At 39.6% G+C, this 10,995-nt stretch overlaps 1 long non-coding RNA gene across 1 annotated transcript in view; it reads right to left on the bottom strand.

Moving 5' to 3' along the window:
* Nucleotides 1-6,410: 6,410 nt before the first annotated feature.
* The window catches only part of LOC127212268 (uncharacterized), a 60,112-nt gene continuing 55,527 nt past the window's right edge, over nucleotides 6,411-10,995 (bottom strand). The window contains exons 3-4 of the long non-coding RNA XR_007833537.1: nucleotides 6,996-7,141; nucleotides 6,411-6,463 (exon numbers count right to left, since the gene is read on the bottom strand). This is a non-coding gene — a long non-coding RNA (uncharacterized LOC127212268). The remainder of the gene's footprint in view (nucleotides 6,464-6,995; nucleotides 7,142-10,995) is intronic.

Below are 10,995 nucleotides of genomic sequence, written 5' to 3'. Positions count from 1 at the left end.
ACTTCCCAAGAGCCTCACATCATTTCTATATTTTGAAAAGAATGTGAGAAACAAAACAAAGATTGATGCAAATGAATAAATAAAGTATAATAATTTGTTTAGTGAAGGAGAAAAAAATGAGTATTTTGAAAATTTGCTTTATGTATAGCTACAGCAGTGAATAGAAATAGTAGAAGTGGTACCGTGTGGTTTCTTAGGACAATTAGGGTTCATCCTCTGCCTTAATGATGATGCATGAAATACCATAGTCCTAGAGATGCTCAGAGTACCTTTGAGTGCATCAAGCCTTCAGGACTAATATCGTTGCTGCTTTCAGTCAGGCAGCGCTGACCATCACACAGTACCATCTTTCTGAACAGAGTGCTTCACAGCTTTAGGGTAGCATTGACAACTTAGCAATGTAGTCTGTCTGCAATACAGATAACTTTCATACAGGTCATAACAGCGGGGATAGCAATAGAACCTCTTCCTAAAGGCTGTTCCAGGTTTTATTTAGCTACCTCGTACTTATTTGAATGAAGTCAACCAATAAATAAGTGAGAGGCAGTGACAGCATTGGGCAACTAGACAGTAAGTCTGACTGTCCTTTGGGCATTGTCTTTTTTTATTTTATTTTTTTATTAATTTATTCTTGTTACATCTCAATGGTTATCCCATCCCTTATATCCTTCCATTCTTCCCTCCCTCCCATTTTCCCCTTATTCCCCTCACCCTATGACTGTTCCTGAGGGGGATTACCTCCCCTTGTATATGCTCATAGGGTATCAAGTCTCTTCTTGGTAACCTGCTGTTGTTCCTCTGAGTGCCACCCAGAACATGGAAACAGCCTGTGTCCATCAGTAGAAGAATGGATAAAGAAACTGTGGTACATATACACTATGGAATACTACTCAGCTATTAAAAACAAGAAATTCCCAAAATTTGTGGACAAATGGATTGAGCTAGAAATTATCATAATGGGCATTGTCTTTTTAACACAGGCTTTTGGGCGTTTTATACAAGGCTCTGGTCTGTGTTTGCTAATGCTAAGACTTAGGAATGGAGACGATCCATCACCTCCATGTTTTTTTTTTTAGCAAATATTTTATTTTTTTAAACACATTTTTATTGAAAAATAAAATAATTCATATTACATCTCATTTTCTATCCCATCCCATACATCCTCCCATTCCTCCCTCCCTCCCACTTTCACCCCAATCCCCTTTCCTATGACTGTGAGTGAGGGGGGCCTCCTCCCCCTGAATATGGTGCTAGGGTATCAAGTCTCCTCTTGGTAGTCCGCTATCCTTCCTCCGAGTGCCATTGGGCCTCCCCAATGAAGGGACATGGCCAAATATGGGGCACCAGAGATCCTGTGGACGTTAGTCCCCAGTCTCCACTTAACTGTGGAGAATGTTCTGTCCCTTGGTTAGATCTGGGTAGGGGTTTGATGATGGCTGCACGTTTTGTCCTTGGTTGGTGCCTTTGATCAAGCAGAACCCCTGGGCTCAGATCCACCCATCATAAAGTTCCTCTTGTAGGTTTCTAGGACCCTCTGGATCCACCTACTTCCCTATCCCCTATATTTTTCTCACCTAGAGTCTCAATAGGATGTTCTCACCTCTATCCCACTTTCCTGGTAGGTGCAGACTTTCATGGGACCTGCCCTTTGGGCTAGTGTCTAGTTATAAGTGAGTATATACCATTTGAGTCTCTCTGCTTCTGGGTTAGCTCACTCATTATGACCATTTCTAGTTCAATCCATTTGTCCACACATTTTGGGAATTCCTTGTTTTTAATAGCTGAGTAGTATTCCATAGTGTAAATGTACCACAGTTTCTTTATCCATTCTTCTACTGAGGGACATTTAGGCTGTTTCCATGTTCTGGCTATTATGAATAAGGTTGCTATGAACATGGTTGAGCAAATTTTCTTGTTGTGTGCTGGAGCATCTTCTGGGTATATTCCAAGGAGTGGGATAGCTGGGTCTTGAGGAAGCCCTATTCCCAGTTTTCTAAGGTAACACCAGATAGATTTCCAAAGTGGCTGTACTAGTTTGCATTCCCACCAGCAATGAAGGAGTGTTCCTCTCTCTCCACATCCTCGCCAGCATGTGTTATCACGTGAATGTTTGATTTTAGCCATTCTGATGGGTGTAAGATGGGATCTCAGAGTTGTTTTGATTTGCATTTCTCTGGTGACTAGAGATGTTGAGCATTTCTTTAAGTGTTTCTCAGCCATTTGATATTCCTCTGTTGAGAATTCTCTGTTTAATTCTGAGCCCCATTTCTCAATTGGGTTATTTGGTTTGGTGGCGTTTAATTTCTTGAGTTCTTTATAAAGTTTGGATATTAGACCTTTGTCAGATGCAGGGTTGGTGAAGATTATTTCCCAGTCTGTAGGCTGTCGCTTTGTTCTGTTGGCAGTGTCTCTTGCCTTACAGAAGCTTCTCAGCCTCATGAGGTCCCATTTATTAATTGTTGTCCTTAAGGCCTGAGCTATTGGTGTTCTGTTCAGGAAGTTGTCTCCTGTGCCAATGTGTTCCAGGCTCTTCCCCACTTTTTCTTCTAACTGATTTAGTGTCTCTGGTTTTATATTGAGGTCTTTAATCCATTTGGACTTGAGCTTTGTGCATGGTGACAAGTACGCCTCCATGATTTTCATACACTCTTTCTGCCAACAGAATCCAACTTAGTCGAGAGTTACAATGTGGTGAACTTAGAACTGTTTCTCAGTCTCCTGGAAGTTGAATGTCCAGTGACAGCAGTCTACCAATAAAAGGAGAGCAGCAACAGTAGCGTGGGGAATTCTCACCTACCGTGGACACTGGCCACTTTCCTTCCCCTTACTATTTCTGCCTGTTATAGATGCAATTACCTTAGAATTCCACCTGCTGTCACTGAGGGCAGAAATATAGAGGGATCCTGAGACACGTAGCAGCCTAGAACTGCAGGCTTTCCTCATGTGGTGGCTGCTGGTTGCCACCGTATGCCGTGATATAGAAGCCTAGAGCTAATGATTTGTTATTTCTTCCACAAATCAAGAGAAGCATAGATACAGCAGAACAGATGTCCACAGGGTCCTTATGACTCCCCGGTTATAACATAGTTTGACTCTTCCACCTGTGGTTCCAAAAAGATCCCAAATTCTAGATGAGACAGTAGACCCAAAACTTCTACTTGCTGTATAAAAAGGTACATGCCTGGAAAGTTCCCGTTTAAAAAATATATCTTCATAATACCAGTTTCAGTCAGTTTACACAAAAGGAAAGCTGTGTAGTAATCCAAGATTCTGATTATAAATTATATCTGAGAGGAAACTGTTTTTCTAAGGATAGCATCTATTTTTAATAGCAAACACTATAAAATTCTGTTCTTTCGTGTTAATTAAATATATAAATCTCAAGTAATCGGAGCACTAAGTATACATTGATGGTGCCCTAGCCCAGGATCTCCTAGTACAGTAGAGCTGACAGTGGAGAGGCAAGGGGAGTTAGGAGGTTTCAGGATTTCTTCCTAAACTAATCACTCTCACTAGGCCATGGAAGGAGAATGGGCATGTGGCATTTGCTTGGCTTCTCCTTCTGCACATCCCTTGTGGGCCACATTGTCTAGGATGCCTTCCTCTGCCCCATTTAACTCATCCTTTTTTAGCCTGCAAAGCCTAAGATGCTCCATCCAAGACTCAGCTGCTGCCCCACCCAGACAGGAGCCCTAGCCCTTGTCTCCTGTGTCCTCAGTATGGTGAGGACCCACTCCCCATCACTGAATCCACACTGTAGGAACCAGCACCTCACAATCTGTCTTGGTAGCCTGAGAATGACTTCCCTCTTAAACTAGACAAGGCAAGCATCACTGCACAGCGTGAGAGCTAGGCTCATATACTTGCCTTGATGCCTACTTTTTAGAAGCCACGCACCAATGACCATTAGTGCAAGTACACCAGGGGCAGAACTTGAGTCTGGGATTTTAGTCTGTTCCCTTATGTAGTTGTTTAAACTCTGATTTCCATTACCAAGCAGATTTTCACAGTCTCATGTGAGCTTGGTCCCAAAAGCCATGAAGAGAGTTTTAAGCACTAGAAAGCAGTGAATAACTTATTTTAAGGCACAGTGGTACATTCAAAGTACATTATTTCATCTTTTAGGAGAACACAAAGGTTCAGGTCTAGTGATCAGATAAGGGCAGATATGTAAACAGAGCGTCCTGGGTCATATCATTTGTACCCATCTCTGGTTGCTTGGGTTTGGTTTCCTAGCCAATGTGATAGATACAGAGTTCAAAATTAATAGGTTAATCTAGGCTTAGGAGGAAAGAGCAGTGATGTAAAGTGCATCAGGAAAGTATGCATTGGACAAAACACATTGCTAGGGGCAGGGAGAAGGAAGATTCTAATGTACCCATCACATTCTGTAACAGACTAATGTCCTTTACAGAACCAACTACCGCTTGGCAACTTTAGTTTGGGGTTATTCTAAGTAAGAGCTTTCTGAGATTTTCCCCTACTTCTTTTTCTAAATTAATTTTTTTCCCATTCATCACCTTTTAAAGGATTCTATAATAGTTTTTTATGTTAAAAAATAGTTTTCTTTGTATAATAGGATAAAATGGGGGCCCTATATAAAAGATCCTACAGTGTGAAATATTAGAAAATAACTTAAGCAAATAATTGATAAAGTCATTTTAATTGCCACCTTGCTATCTCTGACCTAGTTTACTTGGCGGTTTTTATGGAGCCTGATTCTTTAATTTACAGGAATAGGTTAAGTTTAAAATGGATGAAAGACTGTGTTGATACCTCTTTCTCTTTTGCTAAATTGACAATATTTCTTTAAAAACAAATCAAGCTAGCAAAGCTCATTCTGAATATGGATTTCCTAACAGCAAGTTTATATTAAATTAGCTTTAATAAAGAAGAAAAGCCATTTTCTATCATTATGATTCCCAGCAGAGCATCTCTATCAAGGCAGATGGGAAAGGAAGCTGTCTTAACTTCTGCTACAGGGCTACTCCACACAATTCAACCAAAGCAAGCATTAGTTACTCTTTACAAACTAGAAGCATGGTTGAGCTCTTTTAGACTTGAGAGGACTTGCACCTTTTTCCTATTTCCTATAACACACTTTGCCTGCAGACTCTACCAGAAAGATTGGTCACTGTAAGTCCCCTATGCTAACTGGGATGTGGCACAACATTCATCTGTGATGACAGTGTCCCAATCACACAGATATCATTTGTAGAATACATAAGGTCAAAATGAAAACATTTTAGAGTTATAAAGTGGGTGCCTTTTACATGTAGACAGAAAGAGGATTTTTTTCATTAACAATGGTGAGAATAATAAACAAATTATGACAGTCAAACCTAAAGACATAAACAGCTTTCCATAAGACACAAACATGTAGAGACACCCTAGCACAATATGCGTATGGCATAGGTGCAGTGTAAACAGCCTCAGTAGTCATTTAAATCAGCCCTGTCACATGACAGTCATGACTTAGAGATGGAATACAATCTCTCCAGAGAGAGAAAAAGATTCTTCTGATCTTCAGTGCTTTGCTCATGCTGAGGTGTCTGTATATGCACACCAGAGAAACCTGGACACACGGTAATAATACCAAAGCAAGGAATTAAACCAGGCCATCAGAAACCTGCACTGCAAATGCCATCAAAGGCCATCATATAGAACACATTGTATAAAAGCTGCAGTAATGCTCTCTGTGGGTGATTGTTGGGTCAATGCCTGGTCAACCGGTTGCAATAATCTTTCTTGAGAATGGCTGCAAAGAAATTTAGTCATCCTTGTTATTAAACTCACAGCTAGCCTTATGTTTTTACTTACCTTGGTCTTCAGCTTGGCTATGTAGTATCTTCATAAACATGCCAAAATCACTGTTGCTCATTTTAATGTGTTTCCTATGTAAAACATTTGACTATGATATGCCTATCATATATCATATATGATATATCATACATCAAGTACCATATATCATATTTCATAGTTGGAGGAACAGAAAAAGGCAAGGGTAATAGGGAAAAAACAAGAGAAGCTTGACTTTCAGACTTTGGAATGAACGTGTCCTCTCTAGTTTTTACTATCAGCTTGATACAATCCCATGAGTGATATAGGAAGGGGGAGTCTCAATTGAGAGATTATTCAAATGCGATCAGCATCTTGCTGATTGATGTGAGAAGGCCTGCCCATCCCACTGTGAGTGGTGTCACATATGCAAAGCTGGACCTGGTTGTGTAGGAAAGGTGGCTGAGCACAAACTCATAAGCAGCATTCCTCCACAGTTTCTTTATTCTCTTTCTGACTTCTCTCAAAAATGAAGTGATCTGGGAGTTGAAAGATGAAAGAAACTCCTTCCTCCTCATGTTGCCTTGGTCTTGGCACTGATTTGACTGTCTCTTAGCTTTTTAAAAGCTCACCTTGGATATGTCTGTCTTGGGAATTACTTGACTTCTCCAAGTCTATGTTTCATCTAAAAGGAAGAAGGTAAGTCTATACTTAGCAGGAAAAAAATAGCCAATCAACTAACACTAATATTTCTTTCCACTAATATTTCCTTTCAAAGCATGAATGCTGTGTTTATGTTGTATGATCTGTAATATGGGCACTTGACAAACATAAAAGCATGCACACACACACACACACACACACACACACACACACACACACACACACACACACCCTGTTTTTTTCCTAGTATCAAAATTTCATTCAGAAAGTCTCTACTTATTAAAACTTCCAAAGTGCTTCTTTTATGTGAACAAAATTAGGAAAACTCACCTGTCCTTCAATTTTTAAAAATGCTATTTTATTTTTGGTCACAATTATGATATGCAGAATATAATGGAAATACTTCTAGGAACTGATTCATTTTAGGGAGACAGCTTGAGTAATCTGTGTATTTAATAGAAACCTAAAAGGTTTGAGTCCCCCACCCACCCACCCTTCATGATTTACGCTGCCTGTCTGTTACAATAACCATCGGCAGGGTACACAGTACTCACCAATGACCTATTGCAGACAGTTAATCAAGAGCAGAGAGGGCAGCTTTCACAGTACAAGTAGTTACTTGTTCTCAACTTTTTAAAGTTCATAATTCAGTCTTACTGTCATTTCTTTCCGCTTGCCGGTGCTTTTATGAAGGGTAAAGCTGAACAGAAAGAAAACCAGAGCCATTAACTGCTTGAAAGTTTAATGTGTTACCAAACCAGAATTAGACGCGATCATGAAGTATCCACTGCTGAAGCTTAGCCAGCTGATGTATGTGGTAAGAAGGTGGTCTCACAACCAATGAAAATAGGAAAATACTAATTTTTTTCCATTTCTTACTCAAGCTTTGGTCCATAAATGCCAAACATCAAGTTAGACTACTTTAAAAAGAATAGTAGCAAAATCCCTTGTTTGTTTTAGACAACACATTGTAAATGTATACATGTCAATCAAAGCCCTTTATATCTAGTCATGTGGAGGCAGTAGATATGGTTTAACACTTCACACTGCTATAATTTAAACATCTATCCAAATCACCAAGGTGCCTCCACTGGCCTAGTCACAGCCCTAAGTCCAGAATTCAAGGTATAGCTAAAGAAAATACCAAACCTTCTAACTACTAGGGTCCCACATTTTAATGGTTCAATTTACAATTTCCCATCTTTACCGTGAAAGTATTCTTTGACCTTTAACCTCCTCCTCAGCTAGCCTTATGCAACAGAGCTGTGCAGCCTTAGCAGACCTTGTGATCATAGGTATAAATAGCCTCTACTACACAAAGCACTGTTGCTAAGCAAGGCAGCGTGTCCAGCGGGGTGGCATATCAAATAAATTTTTACTTACTGTCAATTTGCAATATATACCAACAACTATATTGGGATGCAATCTCGTTATAAATCAAGGGATATCAACATCTCAGCTTCTGTCTCTATGCTTTATATTTATTGGCAGATGGACCATATATTACTCTCTAAATACAACACAGTCTTGTCTGTCTTTTTGTCTTTCATACACCACTTCCTCACCCTAAAGTTCTCAGGCAGAGCTATTTCTACTGGCTTCCTGCCTCTAGGTGCCAACTGTGTCTTTCTTCCCACTACTTCCACTCAGGGACCTGTTACAGATCACCATCTGTTTAACTTGCACTCATTTAAATTCAGTTAACCTACCACTTTCAAGAAAAGTGTCTTCCCTTGCCCACACCAAACTGACTTGATGTTTTTCTCTTCTCTGTCCAACAGTTAGTCATCTTGATTTACATCGTGTACGCCAATTCTTTTATCCTATAGCACACAGTAGGAGTTTATTCACTGTGTGGTCAATGACTTTGGGCATTACTGCACTCTCGTTCACTTCCAGCTTTCTCCTCTACCAGAGTTTATAAACTTCTTAGTCATCAAAGGGAGGGGGGGCTGGAAGGTGGATGCTTATTAATCTTCATAACATTTCATTATCTAATAGACTCATTGCACATAATGGAGGCTTGATAAATACTTCTTGAATTGCATGATCAAACTGGGTCAGTCAGGCTCAGCTACAAGTACCTCAGTATTGCCTTTTCATTTACCAGAAGCAATGCCAGTGATGCAAATGATAAATGTCTTTGCTGAATCATAGCTGAATTTATATCACAGTAAGCTTTGGAAGGTACCACTTTTTTTTTTTTCAAATTAAATGCAAAAACAATATCGTTTTTGTATATTGCATTTTACATTATCCTGGCTTCTTTCAGGCATGAGGACACCTCTGTAAGGTGTTGACCTAAATTTCTGCTGACCTAATTTCCTTGTTGCAAAAGGATTTCGGTGCAGCCAGTCCCCACTGCGGAAAGGTTTTGCTCTACATCACTGTCAAATCTCAATGACAAGTGGAATGAACTTTGTTAGTCCTTTTGAGATTTTGGAATCGCTCAGGATAGTCCCCCTTTAATATCTAAGAGGATTTCAGTGACTGTCCTAGTGGCTACAGAGTATAGGCCGCCCCACACACAATCTCCCATGCGTTTACTCTAAGCTGTCAGGCATCTCCCATGGAAGCACTAACCACTCCCTGCAAGGATTTTTACTGTACAGTGGCTGAAGAGAAGGTTGCTAATGAAATGGAGAAGAATAAAAGTGGCAAAATTGAATTACTAGGCTCTTAAGTAAGATATAGAAGTATTTTCAGTTCTAATAGAACTCTGATCCTATGTTTTTTGAAACAAACAGAAAACAACCTCTCTTCTGATTGAAAATAATTTTCCCCAATGGTACAAATACCCAAAATCTATTTTCCAATATACCATTAACATGCTATTTGTATGCATTTGTGCTTGAAAAGGGTCTTGGTAAAGGAAAACTGGGATTTAGCTCAAATAATTCAGTAGCTGTAAAAACTATACAACCAGAGACAGCAATATAACATAAAATGTTTTCCCTTGAGAATTTAAGAAAATGAAAATATCAACTCTACTTAAAACAAAACAAGAAAAAGTATACCAGATGTCTACACAAGATTTTCCCATTACTGTTAGAATTATGTATTCACACACAGTCTTAATATGGAATATATTGATTTTAAGATTCAGAATTTTAATACCTTTTGGTGATATGGTAAGACTGTCATCAACTATTTAAAATTACTAGAATTCTCTTACCTTTCATCACAAATTATAGCCCAATGATGTTATTCCAGTGTTTCTACTAGAAGCAAGTCTCATGGAAGACCTGGGGTACCACACCCTGGCAGTTAGAGATGTGGTCAGCAAAATGTAGAGGAGGTTGATGAAAGCAGCTGTCCCAGCAATTTAGACTGAACTTAAATTGTAATGTGAAATAATACATAATGAGAGAAGAGAGCTGGCAAGGAAAAGTAAAAGCTATTCTCTAAGAGACCATATTCAAAAATCAACTTCGGGTCAAAAAGAGATGTGGTGAGTTATTTTTAATGAGAACAAAATGAAATAAAAATCAATAAAGAAATGAAAACCTTGTGCAAAATATAAATTGTTGGTTATCTTTCTGAAAAGCACCTTAATCACCAAAAAGCTGTTAGGGACAGAAAGTGATCCCGATGTCAGGAAAGGTAATGACTCAAACTGTCAAGTCCATTACCATGACTAGATCAAGTAATGGCCAGAGAAACTGATCATTTAGGGTTGAGTATGGTATAGTATCCTGCTGTGCCATATGAACCCAAAAGCACAGAAGACAGCCACAGAGTGTAGGATGGGAAAGAGAAAGGGAAAAAGAAAGGGGAAAGGAGTTCTTTATATATTTTGGATATTAGACTTTTGTCAGATGTAGGGTTGGTGAAGATCTTTTCCCAGTCTGTAGGCTGTCACTTTGTTCTGTTGACAGTGTCTGCTGCCTTTCAGAAGCTTCTCAGTCTCATGAGGTCCCATTTGTTAATTGTTGACCTTAGAGCCTGGGCTGTTATTCTGTTCAGGAAGTTGTCTCCGGTGCCAATGTGTTCCAGACTCTTCCCCACTTTTTGCTCTCACCTATTTAATGTCTCTGGTTTTATGTTGAGGTCTTTAATCCACGTGGACGTGAGTCTGTGCATGGTGACAAATATGGGTCTAATTGCATTTTTCTACATCCAGTTAGACTAGCACCATTTTTTTGAAGATGCTATCATTTTTCCATTGAATAGATTTGGCTTCTTTGTCAAAAATCAAGTGACCAAATGTGTGTGGATTCATCTCTGAGTCTTCAGTTAGATTCCATTGATCCACCAGCCTATTGCTGTGCCAGTACCATACTATCTTAAATACTGTTGACCCAGATCTAGCCGATGGACAGGACATTCTCCACTGTTGAGTAGAGAGTGGGCACTGACTTTCACATGAATGTTGCTGCCGCATTTTTGACCATGTCCCCTTGATGGGGAAGCCTGATGGCACTGAGAGGAAGGATAGCAGGCTACCAAGAAGAGACTTGATACCCTATGAGCATATACAGGGGGAGGAGGTCCTTCTCAGTCACAGACATAGGAGAGGGTAATAGGGGGAAAGTGGGAGAGAGGGAGGAATGG

The sequence above is a fragment of the Acomys russatus genome, chromosome 30, assembly GCF_903995435.1.
Source record: "Acomys russatus chromosome 30, mAcoRus1.1, whole genome shotgun sequence".
Taxonomy (NCBI): Eukaryota; Metazoa; Chordata; class Mammalia; order Rodentia; family Muridae; genus Acomys; species Acomys russatus.
The sequence above is the reverse complement of the archived record's forward strand: the minus strand, read 5'-3'. Positions and strand labels throughout refer to the sequence as shown.